General features: G+C 41.1%; 1 long non-coding RNA gene across 1 annotated transcript in view; it reads left to right on the top strand.

Moving 5' to 3' along the window:
• The first annotated feature begins 2520 nt into the window (after nt 1-2520).
• The window catches only part of LOC103266019, a 10110-nt gene continuing 5556 nt past the window's right edge, over nt 2521-7074 (top strand). Inside the window, exons 1-2 of the long non-coding RNA XR_504672.1 lie at nt 2521-3003; nt 4921-5041. This is a non-coding gene — a long non-coding RNA (uncharacterized LOC103266019). The remainder of the gene's footprint in view (nt 3004-4920; nt 5042-7074) is intronic.

Below are 7074 nucleotides of genomic sequence, written 5' to 3'. Positions count from 1 at the left end.
CCTTTTAATTTTAATTCATTAGCAGAACAAAAACACAGCCAAAAACAGTTGTGGAGCAAAGACTATCTTACACACTTCCATATTTCAAATGACTAGCATAATATATGACTCTCAAATGAATGCATAATTTTTTGAGACTGTCTTAATGTTAAAGAAATAAGAAAATATAGTGATTAATTTTTTGATTAATTTTTCTGTGAAATATTTTATTTGAGTGTTTAAGAAATAGGTTTTTAAGCCAGATCATTTGGGTTTGAAACCTGTTATATCACTTAGAAGCTACGTAAACTTATATGAGTTCTTTAACCTTCCTGTCTCCTCTCATGTTCCCACCTGTAAAATGGAACAATAATGATGATGATGATACTACTACTACTACTACTACTACTACTAATACCTATCTTATAGGGTTGGTAAAAATAGTTAAATTACACCTTACAACAATGGACTCCAGTCTTTTTGGCATTAGGGACCAGTTTTGTGGAACACATCTTTTCCACAGACCAGGGTGGGGGGATGGTTTTGGGATGATTCAAGTGAATAACATATATTGTGCACTTTATTTCTATTATTTTTACATTGTAATATATAATGAAATAATTATACAACTCACTATTTTAAAAAAGAGGTATGGACAGAAGTGGTAAATAAAATAATGGGTGGGCCACGTGCAGACTAAAATAAGTGTCAGATTCTGAAAAAAAGCCTGCCACCAGATGCAGCTGTACAAGTGAAGTACATCAATTCACTTGCCAGTCACTGATAGGATTTTGATATGAGTCTGCAAACAATTGATTTATTATGGTCTCTGTGCAGTCAAACCTCACTGCTAATGTTAATCTGCATTTGTAGCAGCTCCCCATACTAGCATCACCACCTCAGCTCCACCTCAGATCAGCAGGCATTAGATTTCAGAGGAAGTGTGCAACCTAGATCCTGCGCATGCACAGTTCACAAGAGAGTTCACGCTCCTATGAGAATCTAATGTGGATGCTGACCTGCCAGGAAGCGGAACGCAGGTGATAATGTGAATGATGGGGACCAGCTGTAAATACAGATGAAGCTTCCCTCGTTTGTTTACTGTTCACCTCCTGCTGTGCAGCCCAGTTTCTAATAGGTCACAGATCAGTACCAATCTGTGGTCCAGCGCTTGGGGACCCCTCCCTGTCTTATAAGACATAAAATAGAATAGTGCTGGCACATGGTGAAGGTTTGATACACATTAGTTGCTGCTATTGCTGTTATTATTTTTTTCTTGATTCTGTACAGTCAGTGTAAACTCTCTGGACACACTCACTTTACAGTAACGAAGCACAGAAGTGAAACATGCAATACCAACTAGAACTTTGCCATTTTAAATGAATTTTTAACTGTAAGATTAATATTTACTATTACTTTGAAATTTATTTCATAGTAAGACTTAATAAACAGTTGTTATGTGACAAAGTGCTATTATGTGTACTTTGTGCACTGGGAAAGACCAATGGAAAAGACTGATGAGTCTGAAGCATTCCTCACTTTCTCACTGTGGGTAATCTGAGAAAACAGAATCGCTTCCAAAGATGCACTACAGCAGCGAACATTCTTTATGATGCTTCCAAAAGACAAGAGAATCCTGAGGAATTTTGAAAGGTTTTGAGGAAAAAAATAACTATGAGAATTACCTTGATTTTTAAAACAATTTGAAAGACTAGACAGCATGATCTATGATAGTGGGGATCCCATTTACAAGGTTTTCTGCTTTGTCCCCAAGCACCTAACACATAGTAGGTGCTTTATAAGTGATTTGTGAAATAACTGAAAGAGTATTCACAGAATTATTGCTAGCACAATCTATAAATGAAAACTAGGTCACCTTACATACATCACTGAAGCTCAGGTACAATTACACTATACTTCTGAAGAATAAAGGGTTCAAACCATAGTCCTAGAAACAGGATGTTGAACTTCTGAGTGTTTTCCCTCCCTACCTCAGCATGTTATTTGAAGGAAAGCAAAAAAAAAAAAAAAAAAGTAAAAAAGGAGCCTTGAACATATTTCTTCATCAAAATCCAGTCTTTGGTGTTGAAAACAACATATTTCTATTTATTAAATATGTTAAAAAAAAACTCAGAAGGTTTTTATTGGGCTTATGCATACAAACATCTACATTCTATTCCAGATCGTATTCTATTCTCAGATTTAACTGCTGAAACAACTAGCAGACTTAAATTGGTATAAACCTGACAATATTTTTGGTTAACTTACTGGTTAAAAGAACATTAAGAGGTAAGAAATGGCTCATATTTCACTTTCTCATTTACTGTTAAAAGTCTGACTCCCATTAGCACTATCAATATTTTGCAGAATGCTTTTTCCTTGTTTTTCCTTCCCTTTTTACTCTTTTGGCAAATGTAAAACCTCTCGCATAATATATTGGGCAATATAGTGTTAAAGCGCTGTTTGAGTTGTTGAAGAGTTAGTGGGTAGATATTACAATTCACTGTAGCTGTAACAGAGGGTAATGTCACTTTAAGACATGTGATACTTTAGAGAGGAGGGATGTATTGAAACAGACTACTGCTACTTACAGCACCGTATAGCAGCCCTGCTCCTACATTCTGCTGCCTTACTCTGCCCCGAATGCACTGGAGTGGGGATGGTCCATCGGCAACTATAAACTGATTCTCCTCAGAAAACTGCACATTATCTCCCCATCACTTCAAAGGTCTCGTCAGGCAGAGGTGACGCCAGGAGATGATTTAAAGGTGAAAATGACAAGGTTTCCACCCCTTAAACCTTGGCTTCTTTTCTGACAATACAGTCTGAATGAACCCGATGTCTTCTTTACTGTGGAAATAGGATCGGAAGAGAATAACATATTTTTTAATACTGAGAAAGAAGATTGTTGGGAAGCTCTTTAAAAAAAAAAATCTCAAATTGTGGCACAGATGGATTTTAAAAAGTGTTAGATTTTTCCAATGAACACTAATAGAGTACTCTGCTTTTGGCTGGATTTTTCAGGTAAGAATCCTCTTTAAGGGTTTAAGATTTCAGAAGGCAGATCTGAAACATATTCAGTCATATATACAGAACTAAGTAAGGCTGTATGTATTATTTGGGGAGAACACTTATTAACATTGAGACAACCTCCTGGTAAAGGAGCAAGTAGTGAGAGCAATATGCAGGAGGCTTGGAAGTAATGCTGAGAATGAAAGAAAGTTAAATGTAAAAGGTTAAAAATATTCCAAATGCTAAGTCACAGTAATCTTTTTGAGTGCTAATGTCTATGCAGGTAAAGAAATGAGCAGGAGAAAGCAGTCATTGAAAAACTGTTAAGTTTTGATTGTAGTAGGATTTTTTTCAAGTTTAAATTAATTCCTAGTGCATTTTAACTGCAATTCACAGGCACTAAATGCATGCCACAGTCACCTTTGTTTTGTCTTTCTATAATTTGCAGGGTATTCTAAAAAAAAGTCCCCCAATGCATTCATCTTTGCTATTTATCTCCACTGAAGAGAATGCATCTATGTTATCCTAATAGTTCTGAAAACAATAAGGCAAAGTGTGTTGTATAAAAAAGTAAACAGTGGGCAGTAAAACTAATTAGAAAGTGAGTGTTACATCTGAATCATAGACTAGGGCATGAATAGCACTATGGTGTTGAAAATAATGTTTTCCTACTTTGCACTTAATTATAGTTGTCATCATTTTTCTATTATAGTCCTAAAACCCTTTGTAAAGACTACATCTCTCTTCTAAAATCCCAATTATCCTGTATTATTACACACACACACACACACACACACACACACACACACATAATGTATATTTTTGCTTTCTGAACATCATAGTTTTTAAAAGAGTACCAATTTCCATGAATAAAGAAGCCACACTGGGAGGTCACTAGCACGTTTTCAATGTAAGTTGAAATTCTTGAAGGGTATGATTTGACAGTGGAGAAAAAAAGAAAGAAATCTTGTTCCAAAGCCCTCTCTACCTAAAAGAAAAGCGTACAGTTAGCTGGATTCGTGTATAGAAAATGCTTCCCTATCACTGGCTAAGTAAGGACGACGCTTCAAGTTTGATTAATTTGGCAATATGAAATGCAGCATAAGGTGTTGTTTGAGAAATTGGACAATATGTAGTGCAGTTGAGTCTTTGTAGCTTCTAAGATCCTTACAGGTGCAGGTAAGACTGTCAAAGTTTCAGCGCCTGAGAAAAGGTACATGTTCATCCATAAATACATATACCACCTGTATATGCATATTCATCAATGCTATGCAACAAATGTCACAATGGAATCTTAGGAGGCAAAGCAGTATTGTAAATTATGGTTCACTCTAGGATAGAAGCATAGATCTTGCATCTGAAACTCATTCTGGCTGAAGACAATTCCTTCTGATTTTAAGTCCAGCCAAAAAGATCGGTTCTATCAGGAGATTACAACATGCCTCTGAGAAATGATTACTTAGTTTAGAAGACAGCATTGCAATTAAAAATTCATGACAGTAGAATTAAAAAAAAAAAAAAACCCACTCTTTCCTTCCAGGCTTATGTCAGACTTGCAATGAAGTTAGAATGAACAGGAAGAGTCTGCAGCTTTCAGTGCCTGGGATAACTGTAGTTGAAAGATCATTGTGTAAAATAGGATTAAGTCAGCATACATTGTTTCACACTGCCTAGCTAATAGTCAAAGCCTTTATTTTTGTATTTTGGCAATTTTGTTTTGCAGAATCAAAAAAATAAATTTATGATTTTTCTGGAAAGGGCTTTCCCTCAATACCACTTCATGGCATGACCTCTGCTGGATCATTAATTCCAGCCAGAGAAGTAGCAAAGGAATATGACGTCTGAGATCTCCTTCCCCTCATCAGTGGGACTGACTGAGCTGGGGGCTTGAAGCCAGGGGTAACCTTTCCCATTGAATGTTCTCTTTAGAGAATGGCAATGGTCTCTGCGATGTCCTGGGTCCTGTATTTGTGGATAAGTGCTTGTGCGATGCTACTGTGCCATGGATCCCTTCAGCACACTTTCCAGCAGCACCACCTGCACAGACCAGGTAAGTCGGGAGCTGGCTCAGTGCAGCCTCTTCCAGTCTCCCTGATGCCTCTTAACAGATGGTTTAATGCAAGTGATAAAAAAGTGCGGCTGTGGGCAGCTAGCTTTTGTATTCCAAGGCATATTGTTGGCTGGATGCCTCGGGGTAAGGGGATTGTTCCACAACGTCTTGGAGGTATTTCTATTACTTTTTCAGAAAAGGTGGACTTCTCTGTCACTCAACCCCCTTCCAAACATCTTTAAAGGCAGAAGTCATTTGTTTTTAGCTGTGTTGGCCAATAGCAAAATATCCTGCTAAGGTGGACAACTTTTAAGACTTGAGGATTTTTTTTAGGGAGGCAAAATAGCATCTTTGCACGTCTATTCCTGAGATGCACCTTAATCTAGTACAGATTCTATAATCTCAGTGTATGTGGCTAAGGATTATGCGTGTGTGTGTGTGGGGGGGGGTGAGTCTCAAAACTAACTTTGAAAGTTGTCAGTGAAAAAGAAATGAAAAAGTGACTTACTATTTCTTGTCTGGCTTAATTCGCCTCCTTTCCTTCCTCCCTTCCTTCACTTTCTGTTCTTCTAGTATGTTCATTGGCTATTTTTTCTCGCTTTTGGCAGTTTCGGGGACAAGGTCCCTCCCACCTGAATTTTTTCTTTTTTTCCTTTTATTGAATTTTCAGTTTCGGACGAGTTTTTCTTTCTTCGTCTTTCTGTTCAAAATGTATTTCTCAGCCTTCCAGGGTCTCACTCTTCGATCTGGATTTTTCTCTCCGTTGCCTCTTCAGCTTCGTCTTTACAGTCCGCCCTAACTCGATTGCCCTTACCTTCCCCGGTTCTCGAAAAAGATTTCCTTCCATTTTCTGTCCCCTTCCCTTCCCCCGACGGTCAAGTTCCGTCTCTGGGGACCAGTTGCGCGCCCAAGTTTCTGATCCTCAGTTCGGAAGTGCTCCCAGCCCTCCAACCCCATCTCCAATTCCCTTCAGAGGCCTCCTCCCACTCGTCGAGCTTGCTCCAGCTGCGAGGTCGTCCAGCGTCTACGCCCTTGCATCTTGCCTGGCTCCGCAGCCGGCCTGGACGCCGGTCCTGGTTCCCCGGCTCGGTCCTCCAGCGGCACCTTCCCGGGCGCCGCCTGCTGCTTCCTGGGGCTCGGCTTCCCGGTTGGGGGGCGGCTAGGCAGAACGCGGGTGCAGCCCCGGATCCTCCCGCGCGCCCGCGCGGAGCTGCTGGCGAGCGTGCAAGGCGGTCGGTGCCGGAGCCCGGGCCTCCCAGATGGGTGGGGGGCGCCCTGTGATTGGGGCCGAGACCGGGGGCCGCCTTCGGGCCCAGCCACCTTCCTTCCTCACGCCCGGGGTCGGGAGGGAAGGCGAGGGGGCGCTGGTGCCCCTGCAGGTGGGCATGGAAACACGCTGCCTCCGCGGCGCGCTTGCATTTCTGCCTCCTGTGTCCGGAGCCTGGCGTGGGAATCGCCAGACGCGGAAGCTTCAGTGTCGAGGTGCCGGGAAAACAAACATGGATTTGGGGTTCCCGACGTTACCTCCAATCACTTAATCACATTCTGTTCCGGCAAAAACCTTTTTGACTTGTCACATGCAAATAATGCGGGAAATCTGCACTCCTTGTAATGATCAGCAATAGGAATTTATAATACAAACAACTATTACTTGTGTTTTAGTCATGGCTTTCAGGGTTAATTCACATGGCCTGGTTTAACCCTTATGTAAGCAGATGTCATTTCCCCCCTTTTGCCTGGGAAACGGAAGTTCTGAGGGGTTGGGTGACTTGTCTGAGGTCACACAGCGAATAGCTGCCTCTGGAAGTCAGTCAGTTCGGTCTGATTGCACCGCAAGAGCCGGTATCCCCAGAAGGGAAAACGCCTTTTGGTGCCCAGAGTAACCGTGCCATATAGCTTCTCGGAGGAGATGTGAGCCTCTTCCGATAATTTGTGGAAACTTGAATTATGTCAAGTTGAACAGCAAACTCATTTTGGGATGTGGCCATGGCAGAATTGGTGAGTGGCACGTGGTGGTGGTGATGGGGGGGGGG

Source organism: Carlito syrichta, unplaced genomic scaffold, assembly GCF_000164805.1.
Source record: "Carlito syrichta isolate Samal-C Ts95f unplaced genomic scaffold, Tarsius_syrichta-2.0.1 Scaffold306980, whole genome shotgun sequence".
Taxonomy (NCBI): Eukaryota; Metazoa; Chordata; class Mammalia; order Primates; family Tarsiidae; genus Carlito; species Carlito syrichta.
This window is presented reverse-complemented; position numbering and strand designations above follow the sequence as displayed.